This window comes from Struthio camelus, chromosome 11 (genome assembly GCF_040807025.1).
Source record: "Struthio camelus isolate bStrCam1 chromosome 11, bStrCam1.hap1, whole genome shotgun sequence".
NCBI classification, from domain to species: Eukaryota; Metazoa; Chordata; class Aves; order Struthioniformes; family Struthionidae; genus Struthio; species Struthio camelus.
In genome coordinates, this window is record NC_090952.1 from 25,195,282 (window position 1) to 25,214,545 (window position 19,264).

Here is a 19,264-nt window from a genome sequence, read left to right on the forward strand (position 1 = left end):
TAACTTTGGCCTAAAAACCATAAGCCGCTTTTGCATTTTTAATTATGACTGAATTTTACTCTGGGCCTATAATCCTTTTCCTTTGCAATTGGATTACTGCAAATAGCGGTTTAGGGAAAGGGAAAAAATACATATATATAATCCAGTGTAAACTCAACTGCCCCTGCAGGAGAGAGCGACAATCCCCCGGGGAGCCCGGCGATACAGCGGGACCAAAGGCACGAGGCCAGAGCTGAGGTTATCCAGCCCCTTGCCAACCACCATCAACAGCTGGTAGGACCCAGCTTGGAGTCAGCTATGTCCTGAGTCCCCACGGAAAAACACCCAAGAAGTCAAGCACTGCTCTCACGATGCTCTCTGCATCATCCTAATGTTTAAAAGATTAAAAAAAGAAAGTCGGGAGGGGGGGGTTCATCACCTCGTATCAGGTCTTTAACTCTGTTTCAGTGCAGACACTCAGAAGAGGCTGTAGAAGAGGTCATAAGAGGTCCTAGAAGAGGTGGACTTCAGCGAAGCCTGAGCAAAAGAGGGAGCGAAGCCCGTTTGGCTGCGTTTGGCAGCCCGCAGTTTTGGCCATTTTATTCAGCCTTCTCCCCAGCGTAAAACAAACGAGAACACAAATAAGTAATCCTCGGAAAGGCAAAGCCCCTGAAAAAATAATAATAATGATGCTAAATAATGCTTTCAGTAGCAGTTGTGTTATTAGTGCTACAGTGTAGTTCCCTTGAGATAGCCAAGTTTGTTAGTATTTCTGTCACTGTAAGCCACATTTCCCACCCTTTTCTAAATTTAATTTCAACGAGGTGAAATAATCCCATTTTTCTAACGCAGCCCCTGTTTTGTAATAAGGGTCCAGAAAGCAATTTCTGGCTCGTTACAGAGCACACCCACTTGAGAACTTTTTGCAACCCGCACACGCCACTCCAGGTGCGCTATTTGCACCTGTGATAATTTTGCTTTTAAATATCTCACTGCATGTACTTCTGCACTTGTGAGCATAGCTGCTGTTCAAGACAGGCATTCAGTTCATCTACATCGTATGAGGAAAAAAACGTTGTTTAGAAGTGCCAATTCGCGGCAGAGAAAACACGGGCCGCAGCCTCACGGTGCCTCATGCAGGGGCGACTAGAGCTGCCCAAAACAGAAAACGACAGCTGAAGTGCTTTCCATTAAATCACTTCTTCAAATACCAGAATAAAAATGAAAGATTAAGAAAAGATTCAATTTTGTTTTGCTCATTTGATTTTGAAAAAGTCAGAAATGTTGAATACAAGAATATAGTAACGCTTGCAAGTTGTATGAAAAAGGCCAGTTTTTCCCCCCAAACTACAAGCAATAGAACAAAGTACAGAACGTGACCAAAAAACCCAATATTAGAAAATACTTACCTGGAATGAATCACCTCTCTAGTGGGGCCGAAGTTAGGTCCCTGTACTATTTAAGCCCTGCTTATGCGTTTCATCGGGGAGCTCTGGCGAAAACCCTGGCCGCAGCCTTCTGCTCGCAGCTGAACTGCGCCTACGCCACCACCCGCGGACCAAGTCTCACGCACAAGAAGTTCTCCCAGGGAGCGTGCGCAAAACCCCCAGCGGTCCTCAAAAGAAGTCCTTCTCAGGCGTCCAGTGAGCTCCACGATGTCCACATTGCACGCGCTGTGTAAGCGACACAAATACACACAGCATGTACAATGAGGACAACAGAGAGCCACAGTCAAGCAAGGTCCCAGCTCACTGTCTTGGTGCCAACGCAGTGTTGGAGTTTTAGGAAGGGGCCTCTACTGAAATAAGAGTCTATGGAGAAAAAAAACACTCCTGGAGAGTCAATTGTACACAGGGAAGTAACCATTCGAAATCCTGTAGGTTCAAACAAATGGAGCGCATCAAGAGGCCTTTTAAGAAGAAAGCGAACAGGAAATCTAACAGAAGTTTAATTGCAATTATCAATATATCAGCCTAATGGTTCTGCAGTGTTACTGGAAGCCTAACAGATTTATCAGCACATTAAGAAGTTTTAAAAATGGCTGCACTTGCCTTTTTAAAAAAAAAAAAAAAAAAAGCTCTACTACAAGGGTCCTTAGAAAGGGGCTGCTGGGGATCGCTAGGAGCACTGTCAACACTCTCCCCATCGTTTCAACTGCAACGTGTTTCACAACTTTGTAAAACAGCACTGAAAGGATATTTTCATAACTTAGTGCTCCAGAGTTACTACAAAACTTTCCTTGTGAAAGCCTACAGATGTTTTTATAGTTACTCTAACTAGCTATTCTGATTTCCGAATCACAGCAGAGAAGATGCCCTGGGGACACAGTAGGAATCTCTAACAAAAATATTAAAATGCAATAGATACATTAAAACAGTTTAAAATAAAAAAAAAAATCAACAAGAATAGGATTAAAATACAGCAATATCACAACACATTTCCTCTTTCTAGCTCTCACTTTCTCATGGACAACACGAGAAAGATTAGATTTTCTGCATGCCTGCAGGGGTAACAAAACTGCTCTTTTCTGGCATTAGGGCAGTGGAAGGGTTTTTTCCCCAAAAGAAAAGGACCCTCAAAAGAAATATTTTCCAGAAGTGTCATCCCATTAACATGCCCCAGGATGTCTCTACCTTTTCTGTCCTAAATGGGAGGTATATCATATGGGAAGCAGTACAGTATTCTCAGCCTCAGTATTCCCAAAACCATCATCTGTTGCCAGCTCCAGTCCTCTTTTTCTGAAACATTAAGAGCAGGCTAGCAAAACCAAAAATTCATTAAGTGTTTCAATGGTTAATATTAGGTTCTTGTTATTTCCCCCCTGCTTTGAACCTTCCAGAAATCCCCCTTTTCATAGCATTTTTTAAACTGTCTCTCATTACACAAATTAAAAACATATATGCATCCCCTCTAACATCCCCCCCAACAAGGAACTTGAGCTCAAGAATTTAATTTTCTTAGCATTTGTTACCTTTTCAAGACACCTTCAAGCATGCTCAGAAGTCTAAAAATATTTTCACAATTGTGCATCCCCATACGGTAACAAAACATGACACTTCTAATACTCCTCACTCTCATATAAACGGCTTATCTCAACCGAGTCTCTGTTTCTCAAGAGTCAAGGACACCTCTTTACCTGAAACAAGGCCAGAACTGCAGAAGCAGAGGGTAAGCCTGGCTTTATTATGCAAATACAATCTAGTTCAACAGTTGTTTTAATTCAGTTATTCTAATAACCAGGAGATTTCCAACTCATAGCACTCATATGTTGCTATGGCAGCATAAGATATAGTATAACAGTTTCTATGAATCCGGTCAGATCGCAAAACACAGTTCTTCTATCCAAGCAGTAATTCCCAGAATGATAAAGCAAGCCAGATTAAAATCCTTCCATTCATACCAGAGTGGAAAGTGCAGGAGCTTCCCGTTAGTGACCTAAAGGAACTACCTGGCCACTGCAAAAATAACATGCACTGGAGTTTCAACCGACCTCAGATACGCTGTTCTCAGCCAAACAGCTACCTTTGCTGACACCTTTCACTAGCTCAGTGAACCACGTCTGGTCTTGGTTGAAAGGCGTCCTCTTGCCACAAGGGGCAGGAGGAAGAAACCCTAAAACTGCGAGAACTGAGCCTCCTTTCAGCAGCCCCTGAGCTAGCTGCTGGCAGCCCCAAGGTAGCTCCCGATACTCCTTACGAGTGGCTACCTAGCCCATGCAGTGAGAGGACCACCAGCTCAGCTCCTTTAGGTCAGGAGACATCCATCCGCCATAATCCCTAACTCTCCTATTGACCCATCGTACTATCAGATGAAGTAGTTGAGCATTGGGTTAAGCATCTAAACCTCGTAATTTTTAACTGAAAAATCTGTAAAGAACTGATGGAATATAACCCATTACTATCCATATCATTACCATATCCTTTTGGTGTATCTTTCAGAGGAAGGATCACATGCTTACATAAACAGAGGCTGCAATCTCTGCAAGTCAGCAGAATACAGCAGATGATTCGAGGAAGGTAGAAGGGTTTGCTGGAAGCACAGAGCTGCTAGAAACCGAGCTCTGAGCTCTGCCACCCAGGGAAGCAGCTCTCTCTCACCCAGGAGCGTCTGGCTCATGACCTCTACAATTCTGAACTGCATCTTCATAAAAGGCAAGAGGATGGCATTTGCTTTTATCAGCTCTCCTGGCAGAAAAAGATTGACATTCATACCAAATGCAGGCACATGTACTTACCCAAATATGTTTTCTATATCAATATGATAATAGGTCCTATTCAGTATCCATTACATTTGAAGGAACAAATACAGCCACTGAAAGCCAGAAATATATTCAGAATCTTTGAAATTTCAAAAAGTGAAGCCACTAAATTTTTGAAACACTGAATTATGAATCCTTTAACACCTCAGGCTCATGGAACCGAAAATGATGATAACTAGACAGGTTAGGAGCTGATTTAAGAAGTCATTTGAAGAATTTTCATATGCTTTCATAAACTACCAGAAGGACAGAAATAAGAACAAAGCAAGGACTTCAGTATGTATTAATCCATCATATTGCCATATACAGCATTAGCTGTTTCACTTATATAATGCCTATGCTCATTCAGTTGCTAATTTTATAAAAGAACAAGTCTTATTATCATATCCAAAAACATATCCATCTATAGGGCGGATTAACCATTTGGTTGCTCGCAAAGCTGTTCATCCATCACACATCATTAGAGTGGTAACAGCAGCATTAGCCACTTGCACAGTTTCCTTCTCCAAACAGCTTTATCACTATTACAGTGATACTGACCATTTTTTTCAATAGAACAAATAAGAAAAAAACCTGAAAGGCTTCCAGCACGCTGCAAGGCCGCCCGGCTGGTGCCTATCAACATGTGCCCATATATACCTAGTGTACACCCAGCAATTGGCCTCTGGAAACGGGAGGGTCACAAGCCCAAAGCTGGAGATGCTCCACGTTGCCAGGTTTCTGTGTTCAGGCTCTAAGCAGTGGGAGCGATTCTTCTCCTGGGAACTGCCGAGGGGCCCCTGGATCAGAGGCAGCTCCTCAGGGCATCACAGGCTCCCACTCCAAGCTGGAAATCGAGGCTGCAGCACCCTTAAAAACCAGGTAGATGAGAGGGCATGTGCAAAGGGGTCCAGCAAGCCAGGAGAAGTCTGAAGTCTCCTGCTCATAGCGAAGGAGGAGGAGGAGGTGCAGGAAGCAGATGACAGTGTGGCCAGGGGCAGGCGAGGAAGGATACTGCCGGCAAGAGCCTCCCAGCCCCAAAAGCCAGTGCCAGGCACTGCAAGACAGCTGCTGCAGCACAGACCCAACAGCCACATTTAGAAAAACCATCCGAAGTCAGTCATTTTGACCTTTTGGACTAGCGCTGTGATGACAGCGACAGAGGCTTCTCAGCCTGCTGTGGGATTTCGGAGCACGCACCTCTCCCAGCTTGCCACGTTGCTTTGTTAAATCCCACAGTCCCACTGCGCCGTTAAGGGAGCCCTAAAAGACTTGTGTTTTACAGTGCTGAGCTTCAGATTGGTCCGCCTGCTTAAAGCTGCTCACAGTTCTTGAACTGAAGAATTATTTTAAGAGAAGGCAAATTATTTCAGTTAATGAAAACTAGAAAACCAACATAAAACCCACCTTTCTTCCAGGGCATAAATCCAAAGTCTAACAGTTAAAATTTCCAAGCACCACTTGAGCCCACTCCAATTTTACTAATTAATGAGCAGCAACGCTCTCTCCACTTCAAAGCGTTCTGGCAGCAGCAATCCCCCAGCTGGGCGCTGGAGAGTAGGTCAAGCCCAGCCTGTCACCCAGCCCGACAGACGTATGGTGTCACCAAACCTTAGGGGAGCGCTTTCTCTTTGAAAGGGTGCAAGGCTTATGTGGAGGGCTGCACCACAGCATCTGCTCAGGACCGAATGCAAGCCAGCCATCTCCCCAAAAGAGAGGTTTAAATTCGCCCTTGCCCCCCGGCAGAGTGCTCCATAATCCAGGCACGGGGACAGGGCCGGCAGCTGCCCTCTCTTCTCTCTCCAACGTACGTAGGCAGGTCTCCATCACCTGCCTGCACGTTTACTGGGTGCACCATCTTCTAGGAGAGCGCTGAGAAGGGAACGAGGATTTCCCTCGTGAAAGCGCACGGTGATAAGATTATAGTCCTCTAGCTATATTTACTACAACGCTAGGGAGTCTGCACGTTCGAGCAACGCGACGGCGGAAGACCAGACATTTCTGATGCACCAGTTCTGCACTGTTTTTTCTCATTTTTCCCCTCAAAGCATCTCAAGTCTCACATCTGTCTGTTCTCACGTTTTAACTCATTAGCAGTCTCAGGAAAGTACAGAGGCAGCATATTTAGCAGCATTAACAGAGCAGATAACGAGTCCTCTCTCACGCCCCACTGCCTGTCGGCAAACACGTTCTTTCTTTGCACATTCATGCTCTTTCCAGGGCTCAACATTTCACACGCAATCTCGCTCAGTAAGTCCATGCAACCCACTCATGTGTGCTCAGGGTCACTGAGAAACCTCCACTTGTAAAGCTACCTACCGCTGATTGTTCAGATTGCAAGATGCTAAGGAAAATATAATTCCCGTCAGAGGTACTCTGCACAACAGATCATATCTGCTAACAGCTGAACATGGGCCTACTCAAAGTAGCTCAACTTTTACTATTGTGAAAGCATTTTCCATAGTTTTCTTTCTACTCAATATGACAATTATCTTCTGGTAATTTTGGGATCTCATTTTCTCTCTACGCGCAGATTTTAAAACCTGAGCATCAGGAATCCTCAAACAGTTCTCATTTCTGCCCTGAAATTTGAACAGACTGTTATGGGTAAACAGGATTTCAGATTTTTTTTCCCCCCCCTAAACCTCTGTGCTATAAAACCTTGATAGAAACTCCAGACATCAGGTCCCTAATGGTTTTTGTCTTCCTTCTGGGCTTTTATTAGAACTAAAATTGAAGGAGCTTTTGCATAAATAATTTCATAATACTACAACGCATCAGTTTGACTTCACTGCTAAAAACAGACAAGCGTTCAGCATCCTCTGCTCAGGTCTATCCTGTCCCCAAAATTTCTGTTTCTCTTACAAAATCTCACAAACTTGCAGTTGGCCACTCCTGCCAATCGCAGAAGGCTCTTCAAGCCCTGATTGCACTTTCCTTGATCAACTGTATTTGTTCTTCTAAAATAAAAATCATCAACTCTCTCTGTGAATGAGTACAGAGAGAGCGCGAATGGCCCAGAGCAAGGTTTCGGACAGCTTCACAGATGCCCACACGAGTCAGCCCAGAGCACGTCCAGCCACGTCTGCCTTGTGACGGCATTCGTCGGGAGTTGCCACCCTCCGTCCTATTTGATGGATTCAGCACGGCTCATGGATCACGGGTGGTCACGAGTCAAAACAAAAGATTCAGATTTTGCCATATTCTCCCTTTTCAGCCAGTAGACAAGCATTTAACGGACCAGAAGCAGGAAAAAGGGACGAAAACGTGAAGAGCGGCCTCTGCTCTTCCAGAAGAGCTCCGCAGACAAAGCCAAACACCCTCCTTACAGCCAAAAAAAATACAGTAAAGCTTCGTATGCACATTAGCCACTCTTTCAAAAAAACGCTCCTCAGCACGTGCTTGTTCTGATAACAGGCTACTAAAAAACGCATGCAGCATTAAAAAATTCAGTATCTGAGCATCTACTGCAAGCTACCTGCTGGGTGAGAGCTGATGGCTCAGAAATTCGGTCCAGGAAGATAGCAAAAGCATTAGGCAAGGGCACAATCTTTTAAAATCTATTCCTGCAGAAGAGGAGAATTAGATCATGTGTTTTCACTGGACAGTTTAATTCAGTCATTTTGATGATTAGGATAGACACTGATTAACCCCCCCAAATCACCCTAGAGACAATCATTAACTCACTAGCTACTTCACACATTTACCGCTTCCACAATGCCAGCCAGAGTAAGATCTGGCACTTCAATGTTAAATGGGATCTTCTGTTAGATACGATCTAGCAATAATAAAGCGTCTGGAATGCGCAATGCTGAACTGAATAATACTTACTGGAAAATAAAAAAAAAATTTTTTAAAAATGCTTTGCATGAGCTTCCATAAAGTACATTTTGTAAAAAACCTCCTTTTAACCCATCCTTTCTTCAGATGACACCACAGATGGTAAGCCACATCTTTTACGCTTTTTAATTCCATTAAATTGTCAGAAAAAGGGGAGGAAAAGAAAAAAAAAAACATAGTGAGATAATGGGAAAGCCAAGGAAATCCTAGGCTGATGTACTACCACAGTTAATTAGCGATATCTCCATGTCATCACTCAGTGGCAAGCCATTTTAAATATGCAAGGTTTGCAACTTTCAGCCGTTGCTGGAAAACCATCACAGACTTGCCTGCTAAAAAGGTATTTAATTCCCGTTTCAGAAAACTTGGAAGTTGACCTACTTTCTCCTATATTAGCTCAGGAAATATACCATGCAAATTATTCGGGATGAACGTGTCAGTGTTTCCATATTAATGGCTGGCAGCCACAACACGTAACATCACCCGTTAGATAGACAGCTCTGTTACCGTTTTGCAGCGCACTAGGCGAATACACACACTCAGTGGCATCGCTCAAATGGTAATTAATTACACTTCAATAAAACAAGTTGAGATGTTGCCCCTGATCTACGGTACTCGACTCCAAGATAGGTTTTATGGTGCTACTGGTAAGACAGTATTTGGAAAGAGCCTTTTTCCCCGAAGATTTGACTACCCACAAGACTATTTGGACATGCTACTGCACTCCTGCAGTTCAGGGTGAAGGACCACTTACACGTCTCAGGAAGGAAGAGGCTAAGCGTATTTCATTTTGAACAGTACTTTGTGTTCTGGTACAGTTGCACCGTAGGATCCCATTTACAGTCTTCTGACATCCGCAGGGTAAAGGGGCCCCCAGCCAGACTCAGAGCTGGAAGGGGCCATAAGGCTTTTTGTGTCGAGTGGCACTGCGGCATGCCACCGCACAACTGTCCCAAAACACCATTTACAGTGGCCTGTCGGACACCTCTGCGCACACACCGAGAGGTGGTCACCTTCATTAATGCCACCAGGACCCCTCCAAATTGCAGCATTTACCCCCAGTGGCGCCACCAGCGGCCAAGAGCCCAGAGTGGCGCAGCGCGCACGCGAGATGGCACAGCGCTGCTACGGCCCGGCGCCCACGGACAGCGTGGCCTCAGCTCCCATTCGCCAGGCGAGTGCGGCCCCTAAAGCAGCGATTGCACGTGTCATTTCAAGATGCTGTAAGTCACAAATTGTTTTGGCAAAACCATCTTTAATGAATGGACAACTTGGAACAGTCTCAGAGCAACAGTGTTATCAGATCAGTGAAGAGATTAAAACATATATTGTAGTTTATATAGATCTAACCAAATCTCTTCAAAACCAGCGAATCCTACAACATGCAATTAATCTCCCTCATGCTACTCCTGTAACCATCTTCTAATTAACTATTATCTTATAATTTTCTTCAAAAAATTACTTTTAGGTCACAGCTTCCAATTCAAACACCCTCCCATTCCCCTAAATTTATTTTACCACACAAGTTAAATGAAAAGCGTGCGTTTAGGAATAACTTCATTCCCATAAAGTTATTTGCTTTCCCTAGTGGTCACACAACATCTGAAACATGCTTTAGAACAGAACAAGAACATTTGAGCAGCGTAAGCCTGAAGGACATACCAACTGCTATGACATAACATACTGCACCCAAAGTCAAAACACTTCACAGAAGACAGGATGTCCCCACTAAAGGGACGAGGGAACCACCCCACACTGCACATGAGCACCCGAGGGAGGAGCAGAAGGTCCTTCCTCCTTCCAAGCATCTTGTCTCCTAAAATACAGTGCCTGGATATCCAAGCATACGTTCAAGGGATGAGGAAGGACAGAAAGGAAGGGACATTTCCAGCATTGTCAAGACGTTGCTGCTGGCCTTGTTATGCACGAGAGCTCCCAACACAAGTTGCAAATGAAAGAGGCTACCTGGGGCAGAAGAGGCTTTCAAACACTCACCAGAGCTGAATCCATCCCAACATCTCAACACTGTATCACTATTCAGTTTGCCAAATTAGAAGTACGTCAATGTGACAAGAGGGGCCGAGAGTGGCAGAGGAACTCAGAATAGGTTAATAGAGAATGAATGTAAATCAATAATTCAGAGCCACGCTGGAAATGGTGAGCTGGGAGTCGAGGCTCTTCCAGCTATCGTAACATCACTTTTGAATATAAATAATGTCAACGATTACACAGCTGGCTCCACGCTGGGTACATTTTAGCAAAACAAATTATGCAGTTTGCACATCGCTGTTAGGAATGTTAACTAACAAGGTACAACAAAGGGCTGTGATTTAAGTGATCTTTTAATTTTGCAATTTTTTCTTTCTAATTTTATTCAAAGGGGAATTATCAAGCAATTTGAAGCCTTTTACATATCCGTACCACTGGAAACATGAAATACTTTTAGTCAGCTTGAGATTGCAAAAAAATATACTTCTATCGCAAATAGAAAACCTGTCCAAGCCATGGCTTAATGACCACAGATGAAAGTCAGAACTGCATGGAGGTGAACCTGAAAGTTACCATGTTAAAAATAGTATAAAATAAAAAGGGTTTAGAAACTGCAGTGGGAAAAAAAATGACAGGTAAAAGCTGTTAGGTGAAAGCACTAGGGGCTATTCATGCATCTCTGGCATCGGAGCACACTTTATTTACCTTACAAAGTAACCTGAATATTAAGAGCGTCTAACGCTCAAAATACTGCATAAAGTTAATCCTGTACTTTACAGAGAGGTGACTGATAAATCAGCTTAGTAAACCAAAGACCAAACACGAGACAGACACATAGTGAGACAGAGCTGGAGCTGGGCAAGCAGCATTTAGGCTGGCAGCCAGGCTGAACCTGCCCCCCGCGTCCCTGGGCGCACGGGGCACCCTGCGCCCTTAAAGCTGCACTCAGCAGCAGCGATACCCTCTCTGGCTCGCAGCATGCACGCAGGCAATTTTTAGGTCTTATCGCAGGTTCATACCACCCCTGGAGCCTACCTACCTTCACTTCGACAAATCCCAGGGACGATGCAGGCAGGGAGAGCACGGGAAAGTCACCTTCAGTCCTATGAGGCTGCGCTGCAGGTACCAAAATGCCAAGGTGAGGATTGTTCGCTTGGAAATGAGCGGCACGTGATTATGTTAAGCTGCAGCCTTGTATATACCTGCAGTACCAAAAATACAACCCTTTACCGTGCCAATCAAGCAGCATTTAGCAGCTGTAAGATAGCAGCATGCCTACCCATGAAACAAGCTGCCCCAAGGCGGTACCCTCATCTCCTCGCTTCCCATGGATCTGATGTTATAGCACAGAGCTTGATGCTCTGAGCATCCTGCTGACAGGCTGCCCTTTCCACTCAGAACAGGCCAGAGAGAGGTCCAGAAGAGTTTGTTGTTTTTTTTTTTTTTAAAGTAGTATAATAAATTATAAAAAAAACACGGGGCAAATCAGTGCACACCACTGCTCATGGCTGCTCTGATGGCAAACACAGCTCTGTCTCAGAAAGGAACTGTAACCAGCAAACCTTGTTATCCTTTTTGGCCTGCCAAAGGAAAGTGTGATATGTCCTAATCTGAAAGCTAGATGACTCTGCAGCCTTTCTGATCCATCCAATATGGAGATGTAGAATGGCAACACTGGCTGTATGGTCACAGAGGGAGCAATTCTGATTAGTTAAAAGCATGAGACTCGACTTCATTTTTATATTACATACATAAATATGCATGTACATATTCAATTTGGTCCTCAGCAATAATCCAAAATCCAACACCCGAAAGTATTTTGGAACTGCAGAAATATCCTCCTTTTTTTTTTTTTTTTTTTTTTTTTTTTAAAAAGAGACCTTTCTACAATACAGATGGCTGCATGAGGAGCTAAACTGTTAATAATTGTATTGCTTTTGCTCTTCTGTATTCACATTCTATGACATAGGGGTATGAAAGCTCTAACATGTTGAGTTAATGCCTATTGTAAAACAGGAAAGTCAACATATGGCTAGGTATTATTTATTACTATTAAGAAAATTCAATTAACACAAGAGTCTAAATAATCACATTAAAAGTGTAGGCAGACAAAGGAAACATGTTCATTTACTGTACGTCACCAAAAGGGACTATTCATTCCCCAAAGCGCCTTGGAAATGCAGCTTTCCACATCAGAATCTTCTTTTACTATTCAGCTCGATTTTTATACTACTTCTTGACAGACTTGCACACAAGATTCAGTGATGGGTTATTACCTGCTATTTTGAAGACAGTCAACAGCAGCATTTTTTGTTTGTTTCTTTCTGGTCTTGAGGGGGGTTTTTTTGTTGTTTGTTTTTTAAACACCCATATGTTGCATTGTCCAACATTATCAAAACGAACACCAGAAGTTATCACCCAGGACCACCGCATCCTAAAACGCCTGTGGAGTTATGTAGCCACACAGACCCAAGGACTGTTACAAGAGGTGAACGTGGAAAGCTGAAATATTGCAACACTCGAAAACTACACATCGCAGCAGATAACTTTTCACCACATCATGACCAGTTCCTTTACAGGTGTCTTCATGAGAATCAAAAAAAAAAAGTAAATACAGACATGGCTCTCTACAGGTCATTGTGCATCATGGATAGGTTCAGAAGAACCCATGCAGCCCATCATTCAGAAATCCATCACAGAATTTATAAAAATATTTGTTGAGTAAGATGTACACTTATTGCTTTTCATTTTAGGTAAAGAAATAAAAATAATGAAGCAAAGTGATGTGGAGAGGCTTCATTATAAGCACTACATAAAAGCGCCACTGCACACTGATAACAACATCTTTCACATCTGACATTTTATTTCTTTCACAGTGGTATTACGGAACTTAAAATAAAAGTTGATGCATAATAAGGAAAGCAATAATTAAAAAAAAATGAAGTTTGAATCTGTGAAGAGCCTTTTCAACATTTATGAAGTAAGGGTTCTAAAATCCATCTATTCAAGCTGATTGTTCTATTATACAATATTGCCCACAACGTTTTTTGTTCTGCTTCCCATTTGAATAGCAGAAAAGAGTCTGATACGCTCAGAGAGAGGTACAGGATACTATTTTAACACCATCCTCTAAAGCTTGCTTTTTCAGCTACTTGTAGAACAAGAATGATCTTAAACTTCTCAAGCTTTTTTATAAATTCAAAAAAAGGAAAAAGAAAAAAGAAATGCAACTACAACTACTTCCAGTATCTTAGAGAAACGGACTTCCTCCATGGATTTGATGGAATATGTATTGCGAACCTAATTTGATCTCACTGAGTCCTGATTTACCTCCAACAATATAGCTGCACCTTTTCGTAAGGGAAAAGCCATTGGTATAAAATAACCTCTCATCTGCACAAGAAGAAACCAAAACACAAACCATTCAGGATGGAATTTCACTGGTACTTTTCATTGGCTCAAGCCATTTTTGCAGTCATAAAGCAAAGCTTTGAGCATTTCAGATTTGGAGCTGAACACATTACTGCTTTGAGAGATTTCACTTACCCACTGAATGCCTAAGAGCTTAGGGAACAACAACCAGTGCATCTCCAACCCGCTCCTCTAAACAGACCGGTCCAGCACACCAGCCCTAGGGCTACCTGCACCCCCTGCTCCCGCCTCGCTGCTCCCTGGGTCTTTCTGCTTCCTTCCCGCAAACATCATTTTTTAAAATTTGTTTTCTAAACAATGAGCTTTAGAAACAGAAGGGTCTGAACCAAAAGATACAGCTGATTACCAAGGTGTAAACTGATGGACTGCACTGTCCTCTGCCTTCTGCAACAGCTCATGTTGCTCTGCAATTCGTCTCAGCTGAGCCGTGGAGAACCTCCATCATCTCTATTTTCCAGATGGAGAATGAGATATCAGGGGACGCAGCTGCTTGTTCATGGTCACGCATGCAAGCTTTTGCAGAAGAGAAGGTTGACTCTGGATTTCACAGGTCCCAGGCTGACAGCAAAACCTTTGAGCATCCCATCCCTTCGAGGAAGGATCAATACCAGCCTAATGGGCCATCCTTGGACGCAAAGGTTCAGTGCGAGGGATGCTGAGCGACTGCAGGCTCTGTAGACATGCCCTATCCTTTTCATAAACCTGGTGAGGCAAGTGGAATTGAGCATAGAGACCCCGGTGTTGAAAAGACGTTCTTGAAAAGTTTCTAACAATGTTTTCCAAGAGAAAAATATCAATTCCTCCAACTGCATTTGTAGAGGTGTACTTGGTGTAGCCAACCCCAACACAAGGGGGGAAAGCCCACTAAAGGCAGTTGCAAAGTTTCAGGAATGAGGTGTTCCTGGTTCAAAGTAACTCTCCAGTTCTGTTATTCTAAGGGTTTATGCAGTACAAAAAGTACCTGACATATATTGAAATTTAGTGATCAAACATTGTTAACTTTTTCTGTCAGAACTTGTGATTTTGTTCCATTTACAAATTCAGAAATCTTCAGTTACTGTAGGAGTCACTATGAGTTACTTCAAAGTATACAAATCATTGCATTAAAGACAAAAAAAATACTAGATCTGTTCTAATCTAACCTGTACCTGTATATCAGCGTGTCCAAACGCAAGCTATAACTGGGATTCACAAGTAGGAATACTTCTGTAGTACAATATCCCCACCACTCACAAAGATGTGCTGAAACTCTTTACCTCCACATCCTGGAAATTTAACCTGAAAAATCAGATCGTATGGTCATCTATTCCAGTTCTTCCCCATATATATTCAGTTTGATTAAAGCACTGGAAAAGAGGTTTAAAAAGTTTTTAACATATAAACACATGTGGTTCGCTTATCACTTCAGCATTTACAGCAACATTGGTAGTGAAAAAAGCGATTTGTGAGAGTAACGAAGCACACTGGCAGTGGTGGCCTCTTCTCATTTGCTGCAATGCTGACAAGCAACAGATCTTCACCATTTGGTATTAGCCCCAGAAAGATCCTAATAGAAGCATTGTTTATAAAAACTCAACATCTGGACAGAGGGGAAAATATTTTCCTATTAAAGCGTCCACCCAGGGACCTGCTACTTCACTGAGCGATCCCCAACGAGGTGCTCCAGTGAAGCGGCACGTCACCCACCGGCTCGCGAACGGCCAAGCAACTTGAGCGCCGTTAGCAGGACAGGACAGGCTGAGAACCTGCTCAGAGAAGCCAGGGCTGCACGTCTCCTTGGCTTCCAAATTAGCCTTGAAAACGTCCTGGACCATAGATCTGCCCCTCCACTTCACAGCCCCACAGATAAGACTGAACAGGAACTCTCAGTTTCTGTCATCATGTTTCACGGGAAGCTCCCTCTCTTTGCTTTCGTGTTGTATTATTCCAGGTCATAATCATTGCCTCCCCACTCCCTCTTGTCTCCTACTGCAGAACATATTAAGTTTGTGTCCTATTCCAAGCTTATGAGATGCAAAGTAACGCAGTTTCTTCCAGAAAGTACTTACATTGGCCACCAATCAGCATAGCATCATTTTGCCCTTGCTAAAAAAAATTTTAAAAATTAAAAAACACACACCCCACCCAAAAGAAATCAAGCTACATTTGAAAGTTTTATTTATGTTGGCAGTTTAGATAGTTGGCAGTGAAGACCATCACATTTCACAATCACTTAAAAATCAGAGCGGATGATGGCTATACTAAGCTCACCACATTTTGCTTTATTTGTACACGCCTGAAGTACTTGTGTTGCGTTAGGGTTCAGGAAAAAGAGCTATTCCACATCTCAAACATTCAAGACTTGCATGGCAAGGTGAATGCATCACTTCTTACTTCTCAGTGAAAAAAATCAGACATTTCAGCTACAGAAAAGCCACTGATGACAAGACCCATGGAAACAGGCTGTGCAGGCAGCTGAATGGAAAATCCATTCAGAAATTCCTGAATCTGGACCAAAGAGGACGCTAAGAACAGTTCCCGGGGATCAGACCCACAAAGCGGCATCCAAAATAACTAGTCCTGCGAGGTTTGCCAGGCTGGCGCCTGTGCCATCCCCAGAGGACGGAGAAGGGATGACTGCAGCTAGGGGAAGGCAGCAGTCCCAGGCCCACGGGAGGGGAAGGAAGCGATGGCAACGCTTCAGTCCACCCCAGAAGTGCTGCTCTAACGCATCTGGGCAGGGGAGCGAGCAACACACGGGAGGCAGACGTGCAAGGGAGAGCCTTTCAAATTTACTTTTAAAATGAAGTATGTTTAAAAAAAATGAAAGAATTAAAAAAAAAAAAATCAACAAGAAGAAAAGCCACATAAGAGCAATTTAAAATTCTTTACAAGGGAAAAAAAGATTTTTTTTCCTTTTAATATTGATCCAGTATATGTAAGCTCACGATCACCTTTTGATTTCCTTTTACACCTTCTGATTCCATACACGAGACCTCAAGTCTGGGAGCCATCAGCCACAGGTCAGATGCTCTTTGGAAATCCAACAGGCCAACAGCAAGTAGATGAAATTTTTCCAGATAAATGTTGCCATAACAATGTCTTACCTGTTCAGAAGCACGGCAAGAACTTTTGCAGTGCTCCAAGCCCATGCTAATTCAACCACTCGCTTTGAAGGACTGTACAGAGCATCAGATTCATTCCCGCTGCTGGGCAGGAATGGGAAGCGCACAGTATGCCGTCAACGGTGGAAATCATCATCTGCCAGTAGAATTACAAGCACCGGAGTACCAGTAGCTCTGCCACCTGCGCTAGGCCTGGATGCAACCCAGACAGGTAACCAAAAGGAATGACGAAGGAGAAATGCAGCCCCTGCAGCTTGGCAGAAGCAAGAGGTATTGCAAAGGAAAGTTATTTGCAACAGTTTCTTGAAACAGAACAGCCCATTTAATATTTAAAAGAGTAATTTTTTTTTTTTTTGCTCTTATTCACTCGGTGGGTAACCCCCCTGCTGCTGTAGAGCAGCAAGGACAAGTTGCCTTGGGTACAAAGCAGCTCTATGATTAAAGCAGCAGGACCCAGCAGGACCTGCAAGTGTAGATTCCTCCTTTTGGGAGGAGGCTGCAGCAGGTAAGACCCATCATCCCCACAGACCTGTCCACCTCCCCGTTCCCTAGCAGACCTGTGCCAGCCAATTCCTGCCGGAGCCGCCATCTGAGGCACCAGCAGAATCAGGACTTTGCAACACCAATGCTTTTTGCTTAGGGGTTTGCTGCAAATCCACCAGCTCACTTTTGGGTACTTTGCGGCTCCACTGTTGTAACATCACATTAATAGTTATGTAAATCCCCCATCTAAGACGTGCCTGAAATTTTAAATTACGTACAGACATTAACTGAACATCCCTGTCAAGCCTCTCCAATAAAAGACAACTCTAATCTTAGCACTATTCCAGCACAATAAGCAGCAAACTTTCTGAATTCACTTTGCTACATATATTTAGCTAAAAGTTGCTATGGCATACAGACTCAACAAGCAACTACCAAACAAAGACAGTTTCACAACAGAATACTCTATTTGCACTGGATCCGAGCACAGGTGTGGACTCATGCACCATGGAGCTATTCCAGAATTATTTATAGGGTGTCTGAGCGCTGCTAGAGCTGCAAGAAAGATCTCAGTTCTCATTACTGATTTACGTTTGATATCCAGAAACTCTCCCTCCCCCAACCATAGGCATTAAAACCTAAAAGATATTCCAGACAAACACGCACATACAAAAAAAACCAGAACTATTTGCAGCTGTGTATCCTGTAAATCTGGTACAGATGTTTTACTGAAGTTGACTTTGCTACTGCTATTCATCTGAACGTGCAACGGTTTTTTTTCTCTAAGGATAAAAAAATCCTCCAACCCATGAGCTACCTGCTTCCTGATCCATCATCCTAGATGCTGGGTACGCTACTGCAAGTCTTTTCTTCCTACATGCACCTGCTGACAACAATTCCTTAGGCCCAAAGCCTTTTGAACTTAGCTGTTCTCATGAGCTCTCCAGCGCAGCCTCTGCCCCTCTACTCCCAGGAGCGCAGCTGCAGCTAATGCAGGCAAGCCCAACGTCACAGCCAATGCAAGTTACCTGCCCAAACTGCTCCAGGTGTTTGTGTCTACCCAAGCGTTGGCACCTGAACACAATTTGTAACCTGATGAAAACCAACCTGCTGCAGACTATGCATTTGTTAACACATGAGAAAACCAGGATCCAGTTACAAGCTGCCTTTGTAATTTTAGGCTGCAGATCCCTACAGGGGAAAAGATGTAGTCCGAGAAAAGCAGGAAAGGAAGGTAATTTTTTAAGTGAGAGAGTAAGCTTTTAGTAATCTTTGTGCAGAGAGAGCCTAGGTGTTTATGGTTAAGAAGACAGACAAGTGGGAGATGAAGCCTTTTGTTCCTTGCACCTTTCTCAGGGTCAAGGTTCCTTAGTACCAAGTTCTAAAACTGAGCTACAGTTCTTGCAACACTAGGAATAGTCATCTAACTGACCAAAGCAAAGTTACATTTTCCAACCTCTGCTTTTAAGAGCAGAGCCCTTGTTACAGAAGGGTTTGCTTCCCTAGCACTGCCAGCAGGCAGCCCCACATTACTCACCCAGAGCATGGTCCTGCTCCAGCTTGGATCAGGTGGAAAACCTACTGTGGCCTATCACTGCTGTTTGTAAGACTAAAACACTGAATTGACACACGTTGAAGAATGGCACGGTTATCTGCATCAAAAAGAAAGCAGGAAGAGGCGCTGCAGGCATCTTCAAACACAAGAGGAATTGTAGGGTCTCAGCAGCCTCCTCAGGAGACCGCACTTCAAGCTTGTGCCAGTGACACTGGCAGAAGCGGCACAGACCTTTCACGACGCAGCCTGTTACCAAGTATTTCTGCTTTGGAATGTCAGAAATGATGAAACTTAAAATAAGTCATCAGACAGGAGAACAGAGTGCTGCTGCCACCATCTGTCAGAGGCACCACGAGAGCCGTGATGGAGAAGTGTCCCCGCAGGAATAAAGCCCAAGGCTGGGGAGCCACAGCCTCCTGGTCAAGCAGGCCATCCTCCTGCAATCACCAGCAAACGGGAGACAACTGCTGGGGATAGATTCCCTCGCACCACCACAGGCTGTGGGCTTGGGAACAAAGTCCTCATCCCTTCATGCTTGTACAGCTGTCAGAAGGAGTTTCCAGCCATCCTGGAGCATGCTGGAAAGGGGAGGGGGGAAGAAGCATTTCCAAAAACAGCTCCCATTCATCACAAAAGAGTGGGAAA

General features: G+C 43.7%; 1 protein-coding gene across 7 annotated transcripts in view; it reads right to left on the bottom strand.

Annotated features, from left to right (window-relative positions):
- HTR2C (5-hydroxytryptamine receptor 2C) overlaps positions 1-19,264 on the bottom strand; it is a 358,087-nt gene that overhangs the window by 151,792 nt on the left and 187,031 nt on the right. Inside the window, exon 2 of one of the 7 annotated variants that reach the window (XM_009684924.2) lies at positions 11,085-11,247. The exons of 5 other annotated variants lie outside the window; for them this stretch is intronic. The gene's annotated coding sequence lies outside the window, so the exon portion shown is untranslated. Of the gene's footprint in view, positions 1-418; positions 882-11,084; positions 11,248-19,264 lie in introns of those variants that run through there. One more of the 7 variants, XM_009684925.2, reaches the window with a different exon arrangement.